The 15353-nt window shown below is 39.0% G+C and overlaps 1 pseudogene; it reads left to right on the forward strand.

Annotated features, from left to right (window-relative positions):
* Positions 1-2343: 2343 nt before the first annotated feature.
* On the forward strand, positions 2344-15040 carry LOC118644241 (annotated as a pseudogene).
* Positions 15041-15353: the final 313 nt, after the last annotated feature.

A 15353-nucleotide genomic window follows, 5' to 3' on the forward strand; every position in this document is an offset into this window, starting at 1 on the left:
GATGAAACTTAGCTATCGCTGATCACCTACTTGGCGCTGTCTGGGCCGGCGCAGCTGACATCCCGGCCTTCCGTTCCATGAGAACACTGAGGGCCTTGAGGCCTTTACGGGGCAGTCTCACGGTGGGAGGGCATGAGAGTAAGTCATCGGCCGACGAGGACTTGAGTGCGAAACTTATTAATGCAAAGAAAGCCTGATTCGGCCTGTCTATCGCAACGACGCTCGATGGATTCGTACGGAGCCAACGGATCGATCACGTTATTCACCGACAGGACACGTTTTTAATCTGTCCCCGCCGCGCGGGCCTCCGATTAACGAGGGACTGCCGGTCATGCATGTGAATTGTTCCTCTCTCTTTCTCTGTCTCTCTCTATTTCTTCCTCTCAAAGTAGTGACAATGCCGTGATCGGGAACGAGTCGAGATTCCCCGTCCGTGGAATCGGAGATTTAAGCGTTGATCTCGCGCCGACAGCAACACTAATAAAGAAAAATTATTCTTGTCCTAATGTATTTCTATTGAATAATAACAAATTTGTATTGTTGCGTAATTTTGCAAAAAAAGTTGCGTTAAAAAAATACTGTCTTTCCAATTAGTTAAAGGAAGGCCGTTTATTAATGTTGATTGCGAGGTCAAAGCGAAAATCACACGGAGAGAATTTTCTCTTAAATTTATCTTCAAAATCTGATAATTGTGTTAACTCGAAGAATTTTACTATACTTTTTAGTGAAATTTACAATACCTTTAGTAAAGTTTACTAAAAGTATAGTAAATTTTACTAAGAGTACGATGAAATTCCTCGAGGTCACACAATTACCAGATTTTGAGGGTAAATTTTAAGAGAAGCTTCTTTCCGTGCAGCGATCCCTTGAAACAAGCTTGGACTTATTTCGGCTCGATTCCGACCGACTGTGGATTCGGCGATTTAGATAGAGTACGATATCGATCGTTGGACGCGGTACGAAGCTTCGGCTTTTGAAATATCCGTGTGTGATTAATGGATTAATCGAGAGGTGGGAAAGATAAAGCGCGGGAAGAGCGGCTACGGGAAGGGTAGCTTGTATTACGGTGCATCACGGTGTACTTATATGGTGTGCTTATACCCGTTGTGCAGAGATACACTGGCGTCTCTACTTGGTGTCCGCACCCGGGGTCATTGTCGTATATATTACTAGCTAAAGTCGCCTATGTACGCCTTTTCTAACGGTCTCTTGGTACCAATGGTCGTTGTGCAAAGTACCAAAAATATATACATGATATACATATATATATATATTATATAAATATGCTTTCTGTGTAGTGTAAAAACTTCCTCGTATGTACGTATGTGATCTGTGTGTATGAATGTACATACGCGCACGTGTGACGTTACGTGCGTCTACGAGCGCAGAATATGTAATGTGTTTATTGAGATCTTTCTTGGAGCGTCACGACGTTTCATCGCGACTACAATTTTCCATTCGTCGAGAAATGACTGAAGAAACATAGTAGAACAGATTTCTACTCACGTAGCACACGATATTTGTGATAAGCAGTCATAAATATTTATTACTGTTTGTTTTTGCAAAAATATCATATAAATATTTTATATACGTAAAGAAAAAATCTTTATATATAGACTGAATATTTTGTACAGTATTTATGGTAAATAAAAAAATAAATATTTTTAATATTTTTTTATGACATTATCAATAAAGGTTTGTGATCCGTTCAACCTAAGATCACAAAAATATTTTCAAAAAATATTCAAATATTATAAATAATTTATAAATCTTTTATAAACATTGTGTGCTGTCTGGGTAATTTTCGCCTTAACAGATAATCTTATCGGCAGTGAATATGGTATAGTACAGATCTCGTATATTCGTGTTGTATAAATTATAGTAGGATTCGCGTGAGGCGTCGTGATCGCAAGTATGACAAACCTTTTCGTCTGTTTCAGGATGCAGCCGATAGTAACTTGCTCGTATAACGATAATCCCTACCGAGCTATTTGTCGTTTTATCTATCTATCTATCTGTTTCTCTGAATTGCGTGTGTGTGTGTGCCTATATATGAATACGTATGTATCTCTCCACGTGCACACGTATATGCGTACGTGATACAAATATATATGCACATACACACAGCCATCTCCTGATTATTGTTAATTGCTATATGTGCCGTACCTGGAATCTATTTGCCTCTATCTCCCTTGTTTATATAATTGTCGTATTGTATTAATGTAATGTGTCCTCTGCTCTGTAAGTACCGTTACGAAATCTTTTTTATGGGTCTCAAACCTAGCAAGTTCACTTATCCAGCAAATTGATAAGCTCTGCAATCACGTCAACTAGAACTTTTAGAAGCTCCAGATTTTTTATGGACATATTTTGTAGCAATGTAGTAATTTAAATATTATTAATTAAAAAAATTAAATTATTGCTTAATAATAATCAATGCTTCCTAATTGCGTATATAATTTAAATTGTTATCTGAATATTATTCTTGCAATTAATTATTCACGAAATTTGCGCACTTGTAAAATTCAAAACAATTTCTTTGCCAATAAACGTGGACATCGCGAGAGAAGATACAAAAGTGCAAGAGAAAAAATTGCTTTCCGCAACATTTTGTTAATTGTCTGCTGAGCGCTGCCAGTTTTTTTTTTCCGCGAATCCCACAAAGTGACGGTACTTGTAGAAAAGTGATATATAATAATGTACATATGAGTATACATATATATCTATAGATAGAGAAATGTGTCGAGGCTCTCCACAGATCGACAGCCCCTCGAATTTCATGTTTGTACAGATATCCAAATGTCTTGATCCGTCGAGGAGTCGAAGGAACGCAGTGACACGTCGATCTCGTCTCTCTTGTCTTTAACTTCCTCCCTCCCACCCCAAATTCCCCGTCTCCCTTATCCCAACGTCCGTGAATCATCGGAATTGATCAAGTTCAACCCCACACACGTCTGTCTACCTCTCGCTGTGATTAGCTCTCGTTTCTCGCTCGCAGGTATCGCTCATTAACTTCGTAGCGTCGCTCTGTGGCGCTGGCGGGATTCAAGCCTTCAAAACAATGCGGACCCTAAGGGCCCTAAGGCCGCTCAGGGCGATGTCTAGAATGCAGGGGATGCGGGTATGTAGCCCACCGTCTCAGCAGACCTTGTCGCTTGCTCTACGTCTGCCGTGGAGAAGACGGCAGAGACGATCCCCTATGTTTAATCCCTTCAATACCGGGGAGTATAACAGCGTTTCTTAATCTTGTAATCCCCGTCAACGACGATATTTTCCACCGAGGGGATATCAGGAAGAACCTTCTGTTATCTCATTATGGATGTCGTAAAGAAAATTTACTTTATTTGAGATTGATTTGCTTAAAATACGTTGCAAAATACGTTACATTATAGAAAAGTAATTAACGGATAATTAATATGGAAATGAAAGATAATTTTTTTTCAGACAAGAACTAAAAGATTGATCCTAGAAGAGTTGACGTTAAATTGAGTCTTTATTTAAGATTGATATCTATGTTTTGAAATAACGATTTGGTTTATAATTTTTTTGCAACATTTAGAAATGTGTTAGGTTTCAAGTAGAAATTAGTGAAAAATTTATAACGTTATACTCTTGAAAGACGTAGAAAAAAAATTTGCTAATCAAAACTATGTTTTCATGATGCGTTACCTCAGCTCTAACAAAGCTATATTTATTGCTATTACAAATTGCTTTCAATTCTTACATTTAGAAATCACTTAAAAAATTATTGTTATTATCATTTTTCTCTCATAAACGGTTACCGATACGTATACATTTATTTAATCAAATTCTTGCACTAGAAATAATAATTCTCAGATTATATGGACTCGAAAATCATCATCGTTTCCTTTGCCTTCCACGATGTTCGACGTTTATCAAGAGCCTGCCTTGTTGTCAATTATCAGTTGCAGATTAAAAGCAAAAAAAAAATCAATTTCGTATTTTTTAATATATGCGAAGTACTTGATTTTTCAAATATTACTGTATTCCGATTCTACTTTCAAATTTTTTCTTTTCGAACGCACATGATTTACGTAAAATTGATATTATTAATCGTTCATATATAATGCAAATGCAAATCTAATTCTTTATCTAAATATTATCTTTGTAGAAAATAAGGAATATGCAAAAAAGATAGCTTCATGTAGAAACTAATAGGATTTGGAGATATGGAAAATCTGATAGTCGACGATAGCGGCTCTTGAAAAACTGCAAAAAAGCGTTCGGTCTGAAATCGATCGGAAACTCAATATTATACATTTTCTTCCTGTTGCACGGGAACATGCTGATTATAGAGGCAGTCGCGAATGCACGGCAAAGCTTAGAAATGCGAATGCGCGAAGCAGCGCGTAGACAATTCGTCCACAATCGACCGACATTACATTAACAACGAGAAACACGCATCTTATGTAGAAACACGCGCTTATTTCATCCCGTACATTGTCATCGATACACGTGTTGTACCATCCCCTATCTTTGCGAGAGGGAAACGTATTAGGTGTGTAATTTTCTTAATTCTCGGCCCCAAAATTTAATCAATGACAGCACCTATTCAAATTAAAATTTTTGCCCGCCCTGTGGTGGTTTAAAAGTACCAAGCCTAAGCTTCAAAATGCACTACAATAAATGGGAGTCCTGCTGACATAACCTTAGAAAGCAGGAGTGAAAAAGATGTCGTTCGACAAGCAGCATCTGAGGCACTGCCTTCTGTTTACCTTTCAATTGGAAAAAAATGTCGCAGAAGCCAAGGAAATGATTTATTCAGCTTTGGGCGAAAATGCTGTTTCGTACAGTATGTGCAAAAAGTGGTTCCAAAGATTTAAAAGTGGAAATTTGGATCTTGAAGATGAAGAACGCTCGGGACAACTAAAAAGAAATTTTTTTCGAAGCAAAATTCGACAGTTGCCTGAAAGGTGGCAAAAATGTATAGAAAGTGAAGGGAATTACTTCGAAGATTAAATAACTATTCGTTTTTTTTACAAATAAACATGAATAAAATTTTGTAAAAAAGGCCGAGAATGAAGTTGCGCACCTAATAATTCGAAGCGTGTATGTACGCTTAAACGTGAAGATCGAAATGGTACATCGCGTTTATCTGACTCTGTATAACACGAGCCTGATAATAGTGCGTGTGATAGCGTTACGTTCTGGAAGCTCGATATACGCAAACAAAAAAAATGATACTAGCCACAACATAAATCACTATTCATATCGCATTTAGGATTAAATACAACCGACTCTCTGAATATATTTGTCTAATGTATCCTATGAGTATCTGGTAATATTTGTTGCCGAACGTGCGATATGATTACACACAGAAGGAGTACCCTATTCATCCCTCATAACAGTGCAGTGAAGTGCTACAACCATTGGCCCTTTACAATAATCGCGACGAATACGAAATCTCCTGGCAAACTACTCATACTTACGTCACTCATACTCGCAACACAAGGTCGCTGAGACACTGGGTTGTAGTGATTACTGTCATGCCCACGCCCTGACACTTTTTCTATTATATTTTACAGTAGCTCGCTGCAGATCGCTCCTCGGAGCGCTTACGTATTTTGTTTTCTTGCGTTATTTTTGCTTTTGCACGAGACCACGAAGATAGCAGGATGCGATTGTTTCCGAATTTATGCAGAATTAATATGTTTCCCAGATAAAAATCTTCGGCTCGTGTTCAATGCGTAAACACACAGAAGGGGGAAACTCTTCAATAAACAATTTAGTAAATACTGGGGAACATATTAATCAAAGCGGAAGTTATCTAGAGAATTCTAAGTTGCCCCTCTTCTTTTTTCAAATATTATATACTGAATGTCCTGAGAGAGAGAGAGAGAGTGTGTGTGTGTGTGAGAGAGAGAGAGAGAGAGAGAGAGAGAGAGAGAGAGAGAGAGAGAGAGAGAGAGAGAGAGAGAGAGAGAGAGAGAGAGAGAGAGAGAGAGAGAGAGAGAGGGAGAGAGAGAGGAGAAAAAGGCATTAAATTTTTGGTGAAAAAAGGCTCTAGATTTCTAATAGAAATTTTTCATCCGAAACATTTTGCACGGATGAAAAGCAAATCGTCGTAGATGCGCGCGAGGATTAAATATCGGTAATAATTCCTTAATTACAAAAAGATAAGTCCTTTGTATCGAAAATAACATGTGAGCTGCATAATTTAACTTGCTTATTAATGTTCAGTGTTCAACGAGCTCCTCAAGTAAATATCCAATATAATTTAGGGTAAGGAAACATCCAATCAGTATTATTCCTAAATGAGAGCCCGCGCCACTCGTATATATACTTTTTTTGTAGGATATTCTGTATATAAATCGCTTGAACGTAGTATTTGCAATTGAACTGCCTACACGTGAAGAACGAATGCTTGTGCTTGCTTGCTTCTCGTTTGTGTTGTAACTTGCGCCTGCTTTACATGTTGATCTGTGGCTGACTGTCTTCTAGTAGGTACACCCGAGTATGAAATTCGTAAATATAAATTGACACGACGCGCATATCATCACTGATCCATCAGATCAATCAAAATCACAGTTACATTTAGGGCGGGTTTATCAATGCTCAGCTAAGTTAAATTTGACTAATAGTTAAATACTAACTGTAAGCTATGTGTTTATCAAAGCGGAATAACTAACAGTTACGCATAAACTTCTGGTTAAAGTGTTTGTTACAAACACTTTAACCAACAGTTTATGCGTAACTGTTAGTTATTCCGCTTTGATAAACACATAGCTTACAGTTAGTATTTAACTATTAGTCAAATTTAACTTAGCTGAGCATTGATAAACCCGCCCTTAGTCGATTATTTTATCTCAATTAGTTGCACTGCAACTCGCCACTTTACATACACACTATAACGAAAATTATGTCCAAATTATCTCTTGCATAATTATTCGTGCATTATTCGAGAGCATCGTTTAATAAGATTTAAAAAATGTAATTTCTTTATCAGTGTAGCAAAAAGGGATTTTTAGTGTGTATGTGTAATTCTTAAGAATCTGAAAGTATTTCTGTATAATTTGGTTAGTAATTCAAATTAAAATTTATTTTTTTATAGACATCTGTTAACAATCATATGTTATATTTTAATTGCATCAATCCGGATAAAAGCGTCTGTAAAGCCAAAGTATTATGCACCGAATTAGATTATCATACAGCAGGAACGCAACGTATCAAATATTACTCGCGATCAAATTTTTATTATTGTATTTGCATAATGTTATATATTAAATTTTCGACAAATATTATTTTATGAGAAAATTATGATACATTGCCATTAATAGATTCGTTGAAGAATTAATAGACTAATGTTTAATTTCATTAAACTCTTTGTTAAAATTAATTACAAAATTCAAAATTACGAATGCCTTTGAAAATTATAAATCTCTTTAGGAAAAGAATTTAGGCAATAGAAATTTGCAAGACACAAATTTTTTATTTAAAAACATAAGCTAGTTTTATCGGGTTTATTTTTATGAAGTAAATAAATTTTGTGCGTTTTTAGTCTTGACATGCACATTATGCGTATAGCGTATGACACAAATCCCACATATATATATAAACGCATAGATGCAGAAATTATTAGAGAAATATTACGAATGCGATAACGCGTCTAATCAAATTTCGTCTCTCATAGGTAGTCGTTAATGCCTTGGTCCAAGCCATTCCATCCATCTTCAACGTATTGCTGGTATGCCTTATTTTCTGGCTTATATTCGCTATCATGGGGGTGCAGCTGTTTGCTGGCAAATACTTTAAGGTAAATACATTTTTTCATATAAATACATGGAAATGTATAATTTCGATTTTTTAAATATAAGTGATACTCGTTACTCTTTAAACAGTTTAAACAATTCGCGCGATTCATCGCGGGAATTTTTAAGAACGTATTACATCTATTTTCAAAATTAAAAAGTTCATGTAAAAAATTTTGGAAAAATTATAGATTGTTCTATACTACAGCTAAAAATAATACAAAAAATTTGATTTCTATAATTTTCTGCCAAAGCAAGAATTATTTTAAGAAGTAGAAACTTTAATAGAACTTTAATAGAAATGTATTAAAGAAAGTATGTGCAAAGAATCTAAATTTTTTACATAAGTTATTTTTTGTATAAGTACTTTAAGTATTCAAGATAACTTATGTAAACTATAAAGTTTTACTGCGATGCTGAGATTAAGTTATTCTATAAATTAATAAATTTATTTATTTATAGAATATCTAAGCTCGCGATAAAATTTTGCATAAATTATTTTGAATATTAAAAATATATACACAATAAAAAATGACAAATGAAATTGAGAAATTATAAAAATATGTTGTTAAATTGAAAGAGAAAATGTTATAAATACAACTTATATATATATATAATTTATTTAAAATATAAATATTAACACATTTGTAAAAATGGATGTAATACATTCTTCTTTTCCTAATAAAAATATTTATTTAAAAAAATCACATCTGTATATCTGCATAAATTTCACTTTCGCTGTAGTGTGTCGACACGAACAAGACGACGCTCAGCCACGAGATAATACCGGATCGTCACGCTTGTGGCATCGAGAATTACACGTGGGAAAATTCGCCGATGAATTTTGACCACGTCGGGAAAGCGTATCTGTGCCTATTCCAAGTGGCGACTTTCAAAGGCTGGATCCAAATCATGAACGACGCGATCGACTCCAGAGATGTGAGTACAGTAAATTCCTACTCGCAACTGCTCTACTTAATTTTCTTATCCGATATATATGTATATTGTATACATGTCATAACACGTCACTCAATCGTTTACAGATAGATAAGCAACCGATTCGCGAAACGAACATTTACATGTATCTCTACTTCGTGTTTTTCATTATATTTGGATCGTTTTTTACCCTCAATCTGTTTATCGGAGTGATCATCGACAATTTTAACGAGCAAAAGAAGAAGGCCGGCGGATCCCTCGAGATGTTCATGACGGAAGATCAGAAGAAATATTATAATGCTATGAAGAAAATGGGTAATAAGAAGCCTCTAAAAGCTATTCCGCGACCGAGGGTGAGTTTATAATAAATAATAAAGATATATTAGATCTTACAGGGCATAATGTTCTTTTCTTTTGTTAAATCTTTTACATTTTCTAAAACGAATACCGTTTGTTGAATTATCGAACTTTTAACTGTAATCGTACACAGAAAAAAATTTTATATTAAAAATTACTATGCGACACGATAGCCACGGACCAAATAAGAGGAAATTTCAGAGAACTATATCAAGTAGTATAAATACTATGATATTTTAATGAAAAACATACAGTAAACATTTTTTTCTTGTTTACCATAGTGATTTTTACTATAAAATTTTCTCCTTGTAAGCAATCAAAATAACCGAGGCCAGTTATCACGTATATCTATTTCTATATTTCCATTGTAAAAATTCTATTATTCTAAAACTTGTGGATAAACTTTATCGTCGATGTAATTAATTTAAACGAATTTTCCACCCGAAAAACAATCGCGATTAATTTCGTATAATCAATTACATAAATTTCATCTGCACGGGCGTTATTCCTGTCGTATGACAATGCTTAGCAGTTTTTATTGCACATAAAAATTGTACTCACTCATAAAAATTTTGTTGGACCAAGCCGCCTCCTTCTCCTCCTTCCCTCGGGTCTCGATGCTGCTCGTGCGACAAAACTTTACACAACACTCTCGGCGCTAATTGTTCCGCAACTTTGCTGCATCCCGACAATGCAATGAGAGAAGAACGAACGGGATCGACGTCTCGCGTAAATTACTCGCACGAGTGACGTGTATCCGAAGAACGCGCGGCCAACTTCAGGCGGCGACGCTGCACCTTTACACTACTCCTAGTCTCACTTTCCTACACTTTCCGCGCGTTCCAGCGACAACGAGCGATCGCGCGATCACATTTCAGGTTATGATTACTCAGGGCTATTACTCGAGTGAATAAACTCAGGAGCCAGAGACGTGAATGTCCGCGGAACGTAATATTCGGAGACGCATGGCCGTCGCTCTTGCCGATCGCTCGGCGCTTCGACGGAAGCTAAATCTCGCGAGGCACGCGTTGCGACGAGTCGCCGGTACGCACAAACGTACGTCCGCTTTGCCGATAACGCAATTAATAAATATCCGATACAGGATCAATCGCGGTTATCACACTAATTGAGCGCGTCGCGTCCGCGGCGGCGATTCACAAATAACCGACGAGATCGACGCTGAAGTTGGCAGTTTTACGGGTGTCGCACGAGACGCGAGTCGAATCGATGCGGGCTGCCCTCTGCGAAAGCAAAAAAACTAGAATACCGGAAATCCGTATGGTTTCCTATTCGGAAGAGATATCGGATACGAAGCGCGGTTGGGATTCGTTAAAACTCGCGGAAGTCGGACGCGATCGAATCCCCCCACCCCCCTCCGAATTTACGAATTCGTGGAGGAACGAACTGTTGCGCTTCGAGCTCCGTCTCGTGTGCGCTGCACGCGGTCGCAGCAAATTTCGAGGAGCGCCGCCTGCCCGGCCGAGTGCTGGCGAGCGAATGGTAGCGCGGCGACCTTGAACGCGCACGCCGTCCACCGTCCACCGTACGTAAACAAGCGAGGATCACAATCACACGAGTGCTCTCACGTCGACCCTACGAAATCTCTCCCCACATCGAAAACTTTCCCCGAGCATATATCGAATATTTTACTTTTCCGTTGCGCCTTTCGCACACAATTTTTTTACTCAAGCTTTTGTGTTAATTTAACGCAAGACGAATACGTTGAGGAATGACAAATATTATGTAAATGATTAATACAAAAAAGCATTGATACGTTGTAGAAAGAATACATTATTTTTATATTCTCTTATTTGTCTATCTGTAAATTGCGTTATCTTATTGGCACTAAGAAGTGTTAAACAGCAATTAAACACAAAGTATTCAAATAATATATAGTCACATTGTGTTAAATTAACACTTAGATGTGTTAAAAATTTAACAAGCGTCAAATTTAACAAATATAAAATGTTTTCTATTGTGTACGCTATCCTTAATCTGGCTCTTATTGGCTCCTTAATTTCGCGACTTTCAAATTTTTTCTGAACCTTAGTCTCGTATTTATTTTTTGCGTTTTTTTTTTTTCCGTCGGACAGTGTTACGATCGTTACCGAGGCACGTGCCACGTTTTGTTTTACGAACCGTCGTTAACATCATCCGACAATTAATTCTGCACGACGAGAGCGTTTTGAAAGCCCAATGGTTCGTTACTTGAATCCTAATGCGAATATATGTTACAACTTGAAATATGTACACTGATAATAAAGCCGAGTGTCGTGAAAAGGTCTGTTTTTGCCGCGCTCAGGAAAAGCAAAACGTTTTTATTTTTTATATATACATAAAACATTGTGCTTATGTAATATACTCGGAGAGAATTTTCTTTTAAGATTTACCCTCAAATCTGATAATTATGGAATAATGTGTGATCTCAAGAAATTTTACTATACTTTTTAGTAAAATTTACTATACTTTTAGTAAATTTTACTAAGCAGTATAGTAAAATTCCTCGAGGTCGCACATTATTCCACAGTTACCAGTTTTTAAGGGTAAATTTTAAGAGAAAATTCCCTCCATGTATATATTGTGTAATAATGAAAAATGGAGCCGTGCATAAATCGGCATAACATTTTTTTCCCCCCTCTCGATTGTTCGCAGTGGCGGCCGCAGGCAAATAGTGTTCGAAATAGTGACGGACAAAAAGTTCGATATGATAATCATGCTGTTCATCGGGCTGAACATGCTCACGATGACGTTGGACCATTATCAGCAGACCGAAACGTTCAGCAATGTTCTGGACTATCTCAACATGATATTCATTGTGATATTCACCAGCGAGTGTCTCATGAAGATCTTCGCTCTTCGCTACCACTATTTCAAGGAGCCATGGAATCTCTTTGATTTTGTTGTTGTTATATTGTCAATATTAGGTAATGTAACGTATGATTGCTATGGTCGTATGACCCGAGCGAAACGGCAGCAAAATGTGAGAAATAAAAAGGCGGGCCTGTTAGCTTCCCTTCTCGCTGCTCGATTCTCAGGGGAATGATTACTACATCTTTGCTTCTTAGTATACTCGTAGATTCATCTAGTATCGTATCTCATCAGCGAGGACAAATCGGCATGCCACTACTTTCTCCGCTACATTTTTAATGCACGCAGAATCTCTCTTCTCTATCGATTATAAGCGGACAGGCCTAACGTTTCGCTCGTGTCTCAACGACTAATGGATATCATTACATTACGTAGCCTTACATTGATGTGTTGAATATATCCCCCACTGTGTCAATCCTGTCCCGTCTCACAACCTTACTCCCAACGTGTCCTACCAATGTGCTGTTGGTGTCTAGGGTCGAATTACTCGTGCTCAGCGTTACTTCGTCGTCGTACCTGGAATGAGAATTGCGATGGAAGGAGGTCGAAGCAATTTTTCAGAGTTAACCGTTATGATTAATGTCGGAGAGCTTTTCTTTTCGAGATAAATAACAGCCGCGATGTAACGCTTTGCGCGAGTCATTCGGCGCATTAATCAATGTTGCAACAATCATTAATCGAAGTGTAAAAGCTCGGGTAAGATCGGGTCTGTATAAAATAGATTTTAGGATTTTACGATTTTACTTAGAATATATAAATCAGAATATATAGATCGATTTTTCTACACTTATAGAATCTATCTTCATTTAGAGGTATTTATATTTTAGAATAACAGTAGTGAAAACTTTTTACTCGAAATTATCTCTCACAAGGCACCGCATAATTTTGATTAACTAGATTACGATAGAATGAGTTTTAATATTTCAATTGATTTTTGTATACGCTTTTTATGATTTATAAGATTTTCGATCGAAGTTCAAAGAGACAGAATCTATAATAATATATCTTAGTCCTTAGAACGTGCATGAATTTTTTAAAATTCAACATTTTCAATACAATCCACAATGCACATCATTTTCTTAAAGTACAGAGTATCAAATACACGTATTGATTTATTTATCGAAAAGAAATATACACGACTTTTAGATATTATTTTTCGTATTATTTTTCGACGTCGTAAATTGCCTGCAAGTAAAATATGAACGACTTTTCTTTTTTTTATAGAAACGTATACTTGAAAAAGCCTATTTTTCTATGAATCGCACTCTCTACTTTACTACCAGCTACACTAGCTAACAATAGCTACATAATAATAGATGATTTAAGCAACGCATGATCTCGAACCCGACGATGCACGAGAAATTCATGAATTATGAATGAAATTACATCATTTTATGCGTCATAAGCGTGATCATCGCACCCTCGCTTCGTCCTTGATGTTAATTCGAGCCCGAAGGATCTCGAGTTTGCTGAAATGTAAATTTTCTTAAACCCGACAGGTCTGGTGCTCAGCGACATTATTGAGAAATATTTCGTCTCGCCGACTTTGCTTCGTGTAGTGAGAGTGGCAAAAGTCGGTCGTGTGCTTCGACTCGTGAAAAGGTGCCAAGGGTATCCGAACCCTTCTCTTCGCCCTGGCGATGTCGTTGCCAGCCCTCTTCAACATTTGCCTACTGCTATTTTTGGTGATGTTTATCTTCGCGATATTCGGCATGTCTTTCTTCATGCACGTCAAAGACAAGAGCGGACTCGACGACGTGTACAATTTCAAAACATTCGGGCAGTCAATGATACTGCTATTTCAGGTGACTGAATTATATATATCTTAATTTGTATTTGTATACACTTACTATTTTTTTTTTTGTAATATAATGTATATTCTGATTATCTCTGTAAAATCTTACAAGGACAAGGATTTGTCTTTTTAAAGTCGCTTTATGAGACGCTGAAAAACTCTGTCTTCGACTCATGACACCTAATTGTATTGGCAGATGTCAACCTCGGCCGGTTGGGACAGTGTTCTCGACGGTATAATAAACGAGGAGGACTGCCAGGAGCCGAACAACGAGATCGGCTACCCAGGCAACTGTGGATCCTCGACGATCGGGATCGCGTACCTGCTCTCGTATCTCGTGATCAGCTTCCTGATCGTCATCAACATGTACATCGCCGTGATCCTCGAGAATTACTCGCAGGCGACCGAGGACGTGCAGGAGGGTCTGACGGACGACGACTACGATATGTACTACGAGATCTGGCAGCAGTTCGACCCGGACGGCACGCAATACATCAGATACGACCAGCTGTCGGACTTCTTGGACGTTTTGGAGCCCCCACTGCAGATACACAAGCCCCAACAAATACAAAATCGTGTCGCTGGATATCACGATATGTAAGGGGGACCTTATGTCTGCGTGGATATCCTCGACGCCCTTACCAAGGACTTCTTCGCGCGGAAGGGTAATCCGATCGAGGAGACGGAGAATCTCGAAGAGGTCAAGGCCCGGCCCCGACGAGGTTGGTTACGAGCCGGTCTCGTCTACCCTCTGGCGGCAGCGCGAGGAGTACTGCGCCAGTCTAATACAGAACGCCTGGCGGAAGCACAAGCAGCAGCGTCTCGGCGGGCCAAGCGAGGAGAGCGACGATCCGGACGTCGACCTCTGCGTCCGGCAGACCCAGGTGCTCGTCGAGAGCGACGGCTACGTCACGAAGAACGGTCACCGCGTCGTCATACACAGCCGATCGATGAGCATCACCTCGAGAACCGCGGACGTCTGATCGCCATCGTCGTCGTCGCCGCCGCCGCCGCCGCAGCAGCCGCAGCCGCAGCTGCCACCATCGTCGCTATCGCCGCCACCGCCGCCGTCCGTGCGCCGCAAATCGCTCCTCTGCGGCAGCCGCAGCAGGAGCACCAGCAGCAGTAGCAGCAGCAGCAGCAGCAGCAGCAGCATCGTCGACGACGATGATCATTCACCATTAGCCGCTCACCCTGCTCGCGCGGAGTAGTGGCCGGGCAGGCACCTCGCGTGTGCTCTCCATCGACAGCCTTATAGTTGTATAAATAACATTCCTCCAACGAGTTGCCTTTAAATCGTCTTAAACGAGCCACGACCGTTGGGAGAGAAAGAAGAGAGAGAGAGGGAGAGGGAGAGAGAGAGAGAGAGAGAGAGTACGAGGTACACGAAGAGACTGTGCGATGCGACGCGAGAGTTCCATCGGAGTTTTCGGAAGGTGTGCCGCTTCTCGCCGATTTCTCGAGGATCGGAATCCTCGTGCCGTCCGGATGGACCGACCGGGAGGAGGAGTGGCGCGGAGAGAAGAGACGAGAGGTGGGCCTGGCCACGAAGCGTCGCGGCGCGTCCTCCCCGAGCTCCGTACTCCCCCATACACACGAATACATCGCGCGACTCGGCGAGGGCGCGG

This window comes from Monomorium pharaonis, unplaced genomic scaffold (genome assembly GCF_013373865.1).
Source record: "Monomorium pharaonis isolate MP-MQ-018 unplaced genomic scaffold, ASM1337386v2 scaffold_690, whole genome shotgun sequence".
In the NCBI taxonomy this organism is placed as follows: domain Eukaryota; kingdom Metazoa; phylum Arthropoda; class Insecta; order Hymenoptera; family Formicidae; genus Monomorium; species Monomorium pharaonis.